The following is a 12,468-nucleotide window of genomic DNA, read 5'->3' as shown; positions in this document are numbered from 1 at the left end:
AATACGAAAAAACCATGTGAGATTAATATCATAAAACCCTGTGACGGAGAGCATCTTTATGACCGCGATTGCAAAATCAAAATAAGCAAATTGAGGCAGCAACTTTGCAGAGATTATAGAAAACTGGTTTCTTAAAAAAAAAAAATAGTTCGAAAAGGCTAAGGATAATTAAAATAAGGAAAACACAGTTTTCGGATAAGGTGAACTGCCAGACTTTGGAGACAGAGTAGTTAAACGTTAAGAAAGAAAATCTCCTTCTTAATCTTAGAATCTTTTTTGGATGACTATAAAACATAGCATACCAAATATGGCAAACTCCGCTCTCAAACTTGCATTCTCAAAAATCGTACTATTACTTCGAGAGGAAAATATGGACAAATTATTTGAAAAGAAAAAATAGGAGGTAGTGATCAGCAATACTTCCCATACATGACAAAAGATAGAAAGCAGACTTCAACCATGTTTTAATAATTAGCGAATTAAAATTTGCGCAGCGAGTGCACATTGAGAAGACTTTCCTCTTTTTGTAAAAAGAACACCTGCTTGGACATCCAACCTTTGATCCTACCTTAACACATTCCACACTTTCCGGATGCATAGAAGGACACCTCCTTGATATTATTTTGAGCATAGGAATCCAAAGTCGATGGTAACTGTTACATAAGATTCTAAGGAGCCTATTTTCTTCTGTAATAATCTGAGAATAAAGTCATCCTGTTCCTGCCTACTTACAGTTTAATTTGCTTTATTTAAACATTTTAATCATTCCGGCTATAGATTTGTAATTTTTAGCGATACGAGAGGTTCAACGAGCTTAACGGCTCTCACTTAGCTGGCGTACATTAAATTTTTATGCCATAGATGTATTCTCTTTTTAAGTTATGAAATCTAAAAATAGATAAAAACCTAAATTAGGTCGAAGGTGAAAAGCAACTGCACTGAGGCCCTCTTACCAAAAAATTGACTCATATGCACCTAAGCCTATAGGATATTTGAGATCTCTTGTAAAAGTTAGCAGCTTTGAATTTCATCCATAATTAATTGTTAAGCAAAAGTTTAGAGGTGAAAAGGCAGTTCAAACTTTGACATCAAAGTAATCAAATGTACAAAATAACCTTTCTTCCGGCTTCAAGCTGAGATTTTCATAATCGAAAACAAAATTCTCCTCAGGGGTTCATATGTAAATTTGAGCGTGAGAAAAAACAATGATTCAGTTTTTGAATGGCAGAAAAGATCTTTAAATGCTCGAGCTTAGATGCGGATAGGTGAGGTGCAGTGACAAAATCTATCTAAGTCTCAAATTATAAGAATTTCGGCCTTCCTAATAGCGAAAATATACATGGGTAGATATCAAATGTTAGAACCATTGAGTTTAAAGCCTAAAGAGCTAGAGTAGAATCTCTAACCTTTCCCAGACTAGAAAAAATGAAGCCACTTATTTCCCATCTAGAATGCGTCTAGAACGCGCCGCAATCATGACGACGGATTGTATCTAGAGGTTCCTTTGTTTTTTAGAACTGCATTTTTTTAAATCTAGCGATAGATTTTACTTTCAATCCGGCATTTGTGTAAAAACCAAACGCGGGCGTTCTGGATGGGAAATAAGTGGCTTCATTTCCCATCTAGGAGTCTCGAGTCTAGCCCTTCGGGCTTGAAAGTCAAATGTTAGAGCCCTCCTCCTATAGAAAGATGGGTATTGCATAAAAGCTTAACATGCTTAATTACAGAGCAACTTAGAAAGTGGAAGTAAAAACGAATATTTTTATAAGAACAAACTATATAAGAACATAAGGCTTCAGTGACAAAAATATTAAGAACAAGTTACTCTTAGGTGCCCCCCCCCCGCTTGTTAATTTTTCGAAAATTTTCCAACCCCCCGGGCCTTATTAGGACCCCCCCGTTTATTAATTTTCAAGGATATTTAAAGTTAGTAAGAAGAAGTCGCCTTATTTTGCTCCAAAAAGCCTGATTTTAGCCTATATTTACCTTATTTTTGGGTTTTCAGAAGTACAATCTCCAACCCCCCCCCCAGCAATTAGGTCACCACCCGTTTATTAAAATTTCGGAAATTTTCCAACCCCCCCGTTTAATCGAACCCCCCCCCCGTTTATTTGGCACCTACGAGTAAGAAGATTATAACTATTATAGACTCTAAAACGCCCGATTTCTTAGGACAATGGACAAAAATATTCACAGAATGGTGAAAATAAGAACATGTTAAAAAATTTTTAGGTTTAAAACTCAAACTTAAGAACACCCTAAGGCTTAAAATTTTTTGAATGCTTTTATAAAAGAACGTGCAGTCTGAAAGTTGTTTTCAAAACACTTTATTTAAAAGAACGGCTTATCATGATGTTGGCATGGGCGGGATTAAAACCAAAACCATCGATATTTGAATACATTCTTTGTAAGGTAGATGTTTTTGAAATAAGGAAAACCAAGGGTGTTACTGTATGGTCGATCCTCGTGATAAGATCATGGAAAAATATAAGCTTGGCGCTAAAAAGGTGGACCTACCTGACCATATTGATCAGATAAGAGTCCCACAAGAAAAATAATAAGCCAATGGTTCTTACTCGTTGCAAAAAATTACCCTGAAATTTCGTTATAGGAAAAATGCTAAACTTTTGGAAAACCTTAAAAAGATACTGAACCTGCAAGTAATAGAATTCAAAATTCCCATTGTTACGTATATCCCAAGACCTCAAAGCTCTAAAAAAATCACAAACTGAAAATTTTAAAAATCACACGCCGACAGAAAATTTCTGTGCAGTAATGTTGGTTTTCACACGCGTGTAATTTATTGAATTTTTCCCCTGTGAGAAGCAGTGGATTTTAAATCACTATTGACAAAAGACTGCTTGCACACTTTTTTAATAAGAATGGTGTTTTTTTTCAATTCATCATGAATGTTCTTAACTTTTTTATTTAACAAGTAATACATACCTCAAGCAAAAACTTTTAGCATTGCTGGGTAATAATTGACAAATCAATGGTAGAATGCGCTAAAAATGGCATTCTTAGGTTCAGTTTCCAGATTCCATGATGATTACCATATTCTTAATTTTTTGGCCAATTTTATCATAAATATTCTTATAAAGTATATTGTTATAAAAAAGCGTGTATTCATCTCTTTCATTCATCTCAATTACACGCATTTTTATAAGCGATTTAATAAGAACACGATACTGAAAATTGGCCAAAACCTAAGAACAAATTTTAAGAACACTCTGAGCTTCAAATTTCGGAAAATACTGGTTATTCTAAACCTAAGTATTTCAAGTTGTTAACCCTTTAACTGCCCGTCGTTTTTTTTAAGGTCCGATCTATTTGCCGCGGAAAAAAAAAAAGGTTCGACCTATTTGCCACGGGAAAAAAAGAAGGTTCGACCTATTTGCCCGATGTCGGCATTTGCCGACATGGTCAAAAGGTAGCGATTTTGACTTCATTTTCTGAATAATATATGAAGTATCAGCCAAGGACTATAATTTTGAGTTGAACATTGTTGAATAGTTATTTTTCAACATAGAAAAGCTTTTAACTAAGATCTTTTTTCATTTCAAACCATCTAATACAAAATCTTTGTAGAAGTGTTAAATTTTTGGGCAAAGGAATGGAAAGTGCCGATGTCGGCAAATCCCGACATGGGCAAAGAAATCGAAAATGCTCATGTCGGCAAATCCCGACATGGGCAAAGAAATCGAAAATGCTCATGTCGGCATATGCCGACATGGGCAGTTAAAGGGTTAAGTAAATAAACTAACCTAAGAACATTGTAAGAACAAGTCTCAAAATTTGAAAAAATTAAAAGCAGTGAGCCAAAATTTACTGGTTCTTTTAAAAAAAGCGTGTATTTTCCACTTGGATTGTTTTCCAAATACCGACTCTCTCACGCAGTATCATTTTATGTTTTACCCTGTTTTAGAGAATATTTGTGGAATAAAAGTGGACATCTTTAATAGTAGTTTGTACCAAACACTTCTTTTTTGACGTAGCTGAGAGTAATAGGGTTTGTAACATTAACTTCACTCCTGGATGGGAAATGAAGCCAATTTTGACCCATCCTAAACACGTGACCCGTGTGCTTTAACACACACTTCTTAAGTTGGAGATTCCTCTTCAGCACATTCGGGGCTTCAAACTCAATGGTTTGTAATATCGAGAATGGTTTCGTACGTACCAAGGTTTTCAAAAGAACTTGCGATGGTGCTTTGCTCAATAGTTTTCATTAGTTCGAAAACCTAAAGCTCTTCATCGTCGTATCACACATTTAACTTCACGAGTAAAGATAGCCTAAAGTTCCAATAGCGGGATTAGATGTAAGGGTTTTGCACCGTCTGTGTGATTTTTTTGCTCTTTAGAAAACTCAAAACTGGTTTGTTGCAACGATGGAATGAATAACGTGTGTTTTTTACGACGGAGACGGTAAGTGTATATTTTGTCTCCAACGTTTACAACGTAGAACAACGGTATATTCGCAATTCTACAGTCCCCGATTTCTCGGGTCAAAACCGCGGGTTATTTAGACTGGAGTCGTTTGTAATGCGTGTAATACAGTAGTATAGGCGTTATTCTAAATCGCTTTAGTCACTCTGCCGTCCTCAAAAGTGCAAATACATAAACTTACTAATAAGGAAGGAAGAAAGGAAAGAACAAAAATTAAGTTATAGGATAATATAAACAGGTAGATTTGATTTCATTTGAAAACAAGATTTTCACGTGATTTTCTTCGTTTTCCTCCATTACACTGTTGAATTGAAAAATTTAATCAAATTATTTTCCTTAAAGTATAAATAAAAACAAACAACCAAAAGTCTGAAATATTAAAGATGCGTGAAAATAGAAACTAGCTAGTTTTTGGAACGAAGGAAAAGAAAGATCAAAGTGTTCGCGAACAGAGCTTGTGAATGAAATTTATGGCGAAATTTTTTTAATGAAAAAAGAGAAAACTGAAAGTAATAAGGAATAATAATGGAGAATGCTTTCGTCTACTATACGAATCTGATCTCATCTTTTCTCATTGCTGTTATCGGCATCCCTGGCAATCTGTCCATACTGTATTTCTTTTTAATCAAATGTTGGAAAAGGATAAATTCTTATCACCTATTTATCATCTACTTGGCGTTCAGTGACCTAGCAGTATGTATTACGAGATCTGTACTAATCACCGTTTCGTCTTATGCTGCCGAGTCGCAAAATGCAACCTTCCTTTGCGAAAACACGTGGTTTCTTTCGACCAATATTTCAGTGACCTCTATCTGGATATTATGCTGGTTATCAATTGACCGCTATCGAAAAACAACCAAACCTCTGACTAAGCAGTTCCCTAGATGGGCGATACACCTCGCATGCATAACACCCATGTTTATTGGCTATTGGTTGAACCACCCGTTCGGGCGTTCAATGGCGTGGCACCCTTCAGAGAAAGTTTGTAAACTGGTAGAGAAAGTCCCACTAAATATATCTATAACTGTATTCTCCCTTCATTTAATTCTAGTATGTATACTACCAATAAATATTAACATTTTTACAAACTATGGAATCACTAAATATCTAAATTCTCAATCAGGCAATATTGCACAGATTCAAGAAAACAAAATATTCGAGCGAAACAAAAAGGCAGCATTAACCTTAAGATCGTTGACCATCATAGCATCAATCACTGTTTTCATACCCAATATCTTTATTACTATACTGTACGGCGTTTACTCAATGTCAGCAAATTACGATGCTATCCCGACAGAATATTTTAGCGCCTTCAGCAACTTGATGTTTTTCAATAGCATCGTTAACGCCTTTGTTTATTGGTTTCGTGTGAAAGAGTTTCGTGTTTTTATGCGGACAAAGTTATTTGTCTTGATTCCGACCGTCGTAATTGTTGATGTAACTTAGCTTACTTCAGTTCGTAAATCCACGCAAAAGTTCGGATAGTGCTGCGGTACAACCACTTTGAAATAAGACGAAACTAACCTGGCCCGAGCTCGAGTTATACGGAACTTTTCATTTAATTGTTGCACCAACTTTTGGATTGTTATCTTAAGTACGATAGTTTTATTGGTTACGTTTTGAGGGGTGCAGCAAGAAAAAAGAACATGGAACAGTTTTCCATCCCATCGACCCTACACACAGGATTCATTCATTTAAAAAGTATGAGACAAAAGTGACAATTTAAAATAATAACCCTTTCTAACTTTATAAATCATTACACGCTTTTTTATAAGAACAATCTTATAAGAACACGAGGCTGAAAATTGGGCGAAACATAATAACAAATTGAGAGCAAACTGAGCCTCAGATTTTAGAAATTACCAAGATAGTATTGATCTTAACAGATTTTAAACTTATTTTAAGTTTTTATTTTAAGAACATCGTGAGATTTTATATAAGAATATAAGCATGAAAATTTATTAAATAATTTTTTTAGAATGTAATCAAAATAAGAGCAAGAAACATACCGTCTCCAACTGATGGAAAAGCTGTTAAAAATTGTTCTTAATTTTTGAAACAAAGGTTCTTGTTAGATGCGGTACACTCTTTATTTTTTATAAGAACAATTTTACAAGAACAATGAGGCTCAAATATGACATTCAAACTGTTTTGTAATATACTATGAACCATCAAAATGGACGTCCAAAATAATATTGAATGGTGTACTTAAAGTAAACCATTCAATGTTATTCACGAGACGTCCCAATTGATTTATGGCTTCACACGGGCTGAAATCTGGTATGACTGCCCAGTTGGACCTTGACCGACAACGTAAAAAACCCTAAATCATAGTCAGAAACTTACTCCATTTCATTGAAAATGCATGATAATATTGTATTGAGTGAACTGAAATGAATGGTTTTCCAAATATACCCAAAATATGGCGAATAAGAGTAAAAACGGACTTTGCGTAAGCCAATTACAGTGGACGCTCTCTTATCCGACGTTCTACTATTCGATAGGCTCCCTTATTCGATGAAATTTAAAGTCCCCGTCAACAAGAAACTCTCATAAACGACGTTCTACTATTCGATAAGCTCCCTTATTAGATGAAAATCCGATTCCCCTTGAAGATCGAATTAGAGAGCGTCAACTGTAGATGATTTTTGTTAATTTGGTGCAACACGAAAAAGGACAAAATGCAAGGATTTGGACGTTAATGATGATTACACTGCTTATAGTAGGGGGCTAAGCCTTGGGTCCCGTGACATCTTTTCTATGACCTAGCCATTTTTAGTCTATTCAAAAGAACAGTATACTACAAGATATTTTTAAGAAGGGAGGACGCGGATTAGGCCCGGGAAAACCTTTTATGACTAAAATAGTGACGCCATAGGCAAAACTGCAAGGGAAAATAAGGGGTAGAGAAATACCCGATTTTCAAAAGTCAAAATAAACGGAAAAGATTGGTACCATCTGAAAGAGCATGAAATTCTGAGCAAAAAAATGTAATACAACAACTCTCTGACTAAAACACACAAAGAAATACAGCCACTTGAAGTTCAAAAACATACCGACGTCAGGGCAAAGTCGCAATATATGAAGCCTCCAAATCGTCGGATTTTTCAACATCCGTCACACTGAAACGACGTTTGCAATGTTAGCTGCGAGGTATTACATCCATGGTGATGTTACAACAAGACGGTTGCATATTATTATGAAGATTATAGCTATTACGAAAAAAAGAATACTTTAGTCCTTCTCCTTGTTCGTCTATCAAACCAAAATTACGGACGGTGACATATATATATAGTCTAGAAGTATAAAACCTTCAACTACTCAAAATGGAAACAATAAATACAAAAACCCACAAAACAAAAAGACAATACAAATACAACAAAAATCTAGAATGAACATTCACAGAAAATCAATCAGGTTGGAGTAGAAAAGGAAAATATGATGACATAGAAATCCGTCAATGTAAAACTGATCTAAAATGACTTTAAGGAAGAAAGTAACTCAATATGAGTTAAGATGGAAAGAAGTAACTCAATATGAGTCAAAAAATATTTCAAGAAAACACATTATCTGTTCCTCAGTTTTCGACCTACACAGGATTTCGGCCATTTGTGAAAATATCCTCCTATATGATGGAAATAGGGTTGTGTAGGTAGGCCAAGCAGTGTTAATTAGACACCACCACAGATAAAAGATAGTAAAAAGATGTGTTTATTGGAAGTATAAAACGCGCGCAATAATATAAAATAAACTAAAACGTAAAAACCACGGAACCAGCCGAAGAAACTAAAATTACAATGAGATAAGAAGTATACTTTCTACTAGACAAAGTTGCCACACCTTTGACACGTTTCTGCCACAACGTTGAAGAAAGCATACTAGAAGAGAAGGAACTGGGATTGGATTGCCACTATCCATCCCTGTGGCTCTCACACACATATATAGTTCACAACAATCCTGTCGTCCTTGTCATCGACCCTCTGACGGACGGTGACATATACATAGTTCACGAAAACCATGTCGTCCTTGTCATCGACCCTCTGACGGACGGTGACATATAGTTCACGAAAATCCTGTCGTCCTTGTCATCGACCCTCTGACAGACGGTGACATATAGTTCACGAAAATCCTGTCGTCCTTGTCATCGACCCTCTTGACGGACGGTGACATATAGTTCACGAAAATCCTGTCGTCCTTGTCATCGACCCTCTGACGGACGGTGACATAGTTCACGAAAATCCTGTCGTCCTTGTCATCGACCCTCTGACGGACGGTGACATATAGTTCACTAAAAATCCTGTCGTCCTTGTCATCGCACTTCTACACCCTTCCCACCCAATACGCCCTTAGAGATACAAAACACCCTTCTAACGGTGACGGTAACATATAGTTTAAGAAAATCCTGTCGTCCTTGTCATCAAACTTCTACACCCTTCCCACCTGATACGGCCTACGATAGAAATACCAAACACCCTGTGACAGTTGACACATAGTTCACGATTCGCACTATCACAGCCTTCCCCTCACCAAGTACAGTAGTAAAAGGCGGACACCTCTGATTAGCGGACAATTTCATTTTCCCCGGACGTTTCCTAGTCAAATCCTCATAAAAAAGTTTCTAAAAGGCGGACACTCAATTAGCGGACCCTCTGATTAGCGGACAAATTTTTTCGCACGAAATGGCCAAAACCCCTATTTTAGCTCTCCAATTAGCGGACATTGAATATCAAACGGGTCATAGACGTCCAAAATCGAAAAAAAAATTTTAGATATTTTTATTTCAAGCACTTATTAGTCTTATTATTCAAATTATTTCTACAAATTTCCAGTTTTCCCTTGACCCATTCAACGAATTTAGGTGGGCCAAAGAAATCATAAATCACTGATTTTCTTTTATTTGTTAAAAACTAAATTGTTGCGTTTTAATAACCTTTCTCTTGTTCTTCTATGGCCTAGTGTCTGCAAATAAGTACTTTAGACCCCAATTTTGTATTTTTGACACCCCGGGATGGCCTAATTTCAAAATTGGAGCTCCGAAATTAAAAGTTTCTAAAAGGCGGACACTTCTAATTAGCGGACACTAACCCTTTCCCCGATGGTGTCCGCTAATTAGAGGTTCCACTGTACACTCTTCTTATATGAATATCTAAAGGTGAAAGAATATTTTAAGAATAAACAAGTACCCTACTTTTTTGTGGAAATTTTTGTCTCCCATTTTCGTGTCAGGTTTATTATACAATATCATTTGAAAACAATTTGCTTGTAATCACAATTTTTGCACCAAAGGTACCTTACTTATTGATCGTGAAACCTTTCCTTCTGACTTAGAAATACAACGAAGTGTCAAGGCGGTTATTGTGGTATATTAAGTATATATTACGCATCAAAATAAAAAATAAAAATATATGCTCTCTTTAAAGATAAAATAAACCAGCTGCGCTAGAAGGTCGCCTGAATAGAATAGCTTAAAAGTTTGAAAAAGTAAAAGACGAAAAGCTTAGCAGTGTAACACTTGATTTGTGAATGTGCAAAATCGTTAAAAAGCAACGTGCTTTTGATTCGCATTAAAATGTCAAAATGGCTGAAGTTGATTTTAAGTTAATGTTAGAAAAGATAAAATGAGATTTGAATCAGCCTGAAAAATTCTTCTTCAGAAACAAATAATAATGTAATATAATATTATTTTTGTCATCCCTAAAATCTTAAAGGTTTTCAGAAAGTTATCATTTTTTAAAACTAACATTAGGGATATAGGTGAAAATAGCCTAAATTCGTTCTGAAGGGATAAAAACTGTTCAAGTTAAGGACACATTCAAGTTATAGGGTTCGAGTTTGAAGACAGTCACTTAAAATCATATCATGTTTAACTTATATCAAGTTTCTTGTTTGTACAATAAAAAATTGCTGCTAGAAAGTTTCAATAAATTATTATAGTAAATCTAATAATACATAATACAGTTGAAGTAATCTTAACAATAGTAAAAAATTTTAAGGGAATTTAATATGGCTGCAAGCTTGAAAAATTAAATTTGACGGGAATTTATTTGCCTTGAAATAGATAACATTTGGGGGAAGAAAACAATAATCTAAATTTGGCGGCGGATGGCAGTAAAAGTTAAATTTGGATGATTTTGGCCCAATCCACCAAATTAAATTCCGGCTAAATTTAATTATCAAGTTAGGTGGCAATCACAAATATCTTCATTTCGCGTCCTGGTTGGGTCTAAAAATAGAGTCGGTTGGTCAGTCGGTCGTAAAAATTTTCGGGTTTTCATCCATCCATCATCCATTTTTGGAGTGTATTCTTGAAGGAAACTGCCAGCCAGCCAGCAGCCAAAACAACCATGTGTTATGGATGGTTTCAAATTATGACCTTTGAACACTGTGACCTCCGACCCAAAATGGCGCATGCAATGATATAAACAAAGTCAAAATGCTGCGAATGCGCTAGAAATCGCTCGCAAAAAATTGGCAATAATAAAATTTTTAAACGAAAAAACGTCATCGACAGAATAAGTCTGACAAATTTACCGACTCACCGACTCAATTCTATTGAATAGACCTTTTTTCAAAGAGGCCACCCTGTTGAATAATTATGTAGTCCAGCAGAAAAACAATGATACACCCATGCATAATCATCACAATATGCATGAAACAGTAATTATGCATTGCTGTATCATTGTTTGTATGGCTGGACTACATAATTATTTAACAGGGTTGCCTCTTTGAAAAAAAGTCTATTTTCGAGAGTCGGTTGAGCGACGCAAAACGAAGATATTTGTGATTGCCGCCTTAGTAACCACCAAATATTAAATTCCCTCTGAAAAAACTTTTTTGGCCATCCGCCAATTATTAAATTCTCGCCAAAATTTCTTCTTTTAATGTAGTTGCAATGTCACGTTGTGTAATTAAAACTCCAGCAAATATCTTGATAACTCCATTTTCATTGCACATTGGACAGTCAGGAACAGTCGCCTTATTAGGAGACGCCTCCTGATTAGGAGACCCGTCTCCTAATCAGGAGGTTCACGTCTCCTAATTAGGAGAAGGGTGTAATTATCTTGTGAACGAAGAAACTGCGCATAATTTGGTTGCTCCCATTGGAAAGAGCACAAAAAATTGATTCCATATGGTGATCTTCGGAAAAGTCCACCGGTGGAATCAATCACAATTCTAATAATCCATAAGAACCAATCAGAAGTAAGAATCTGTCTTCTGAACAAAAGCGTCTCAAAAAGAAAAATAGCAGACATGAAAAAAATCAAGAGGGGCTTCCTTGTCAGTTACATCAATATGCCTTCTTTACCTGTCTTTAAAAATATAAATAAAAGCAATCACGAAAAAGGACTCGAAAAAAAAAGACCTAAGTGTGAGAACAGAGTAATCAAACTCGTTAGAAAAAGTACCATTAGAAGTCATAAAAAATCAACTTGAATAAATGCAATCGAAATTCCAGAGAACTTCATAATTCCCCAAACAACATTACATTACTATGTCAAACTCCCATCACATAAATCTTACAATTACGTCAGAGTAGACTACACTCGCCACCGAAGGGGTTTATTTGGAAAGGGTAATTATATTTTATTGTTCGCTTCTTTTTTAAAGATTCGCCGGGTTGGAAAAGTATGAATTTCTTTGTACATATTTTACCTACCCCAAATATTTAGGAGGCTGAGTTTTAAACGAATTGTCAAGTTGAAACGAATGATAAATGTATCAAGGTCTGTTTTATTTACCCCCTGGTGACTTAACAAAAGAACTTAACTCGATGTTACAATCCAATTATTGAAAGTTTGTCTCGGCCTTTTTATAATGAGCGAGACATACGTTCTCTGATTACGCAATTTTCATATTGACATTTTCGAGGCATTTTGATGTAACTGCTTGTAGTGCTTTATATTAGGATTGTGATCGATTGCACCGAGAAATTTTGATAATTTTTTTAAAACTTTACCAATTCGAGGCTGCTCTTTCCATTAAAACTAGTTTCAAAATGCGCGGAAAAGCCTAAAGCCCTTA

This window comes from Clytia hemisphaerica, unplaced genomic scaffold (assembly GCF_902728285.1).
Source record: "Clytia hemisphaerica strain Z4C2 unplaced genomic scaffold, Clytia hemisphaerica genome assembly, whole genome shotgun sequence".
In the NCBI taxonomy this organism is placed as follows: domain Eukaryota; kingdom Metazoa; phylum Cnidaria; class Hydrozoa; order Leptothecata; family Clytiidae; genus Clytia; species Clytia hemisphaerica.
The sequence above is the reverse complement of the archived record's forward strand: the minus strand, read 5'-3'. Positions refer to the sequence as shown.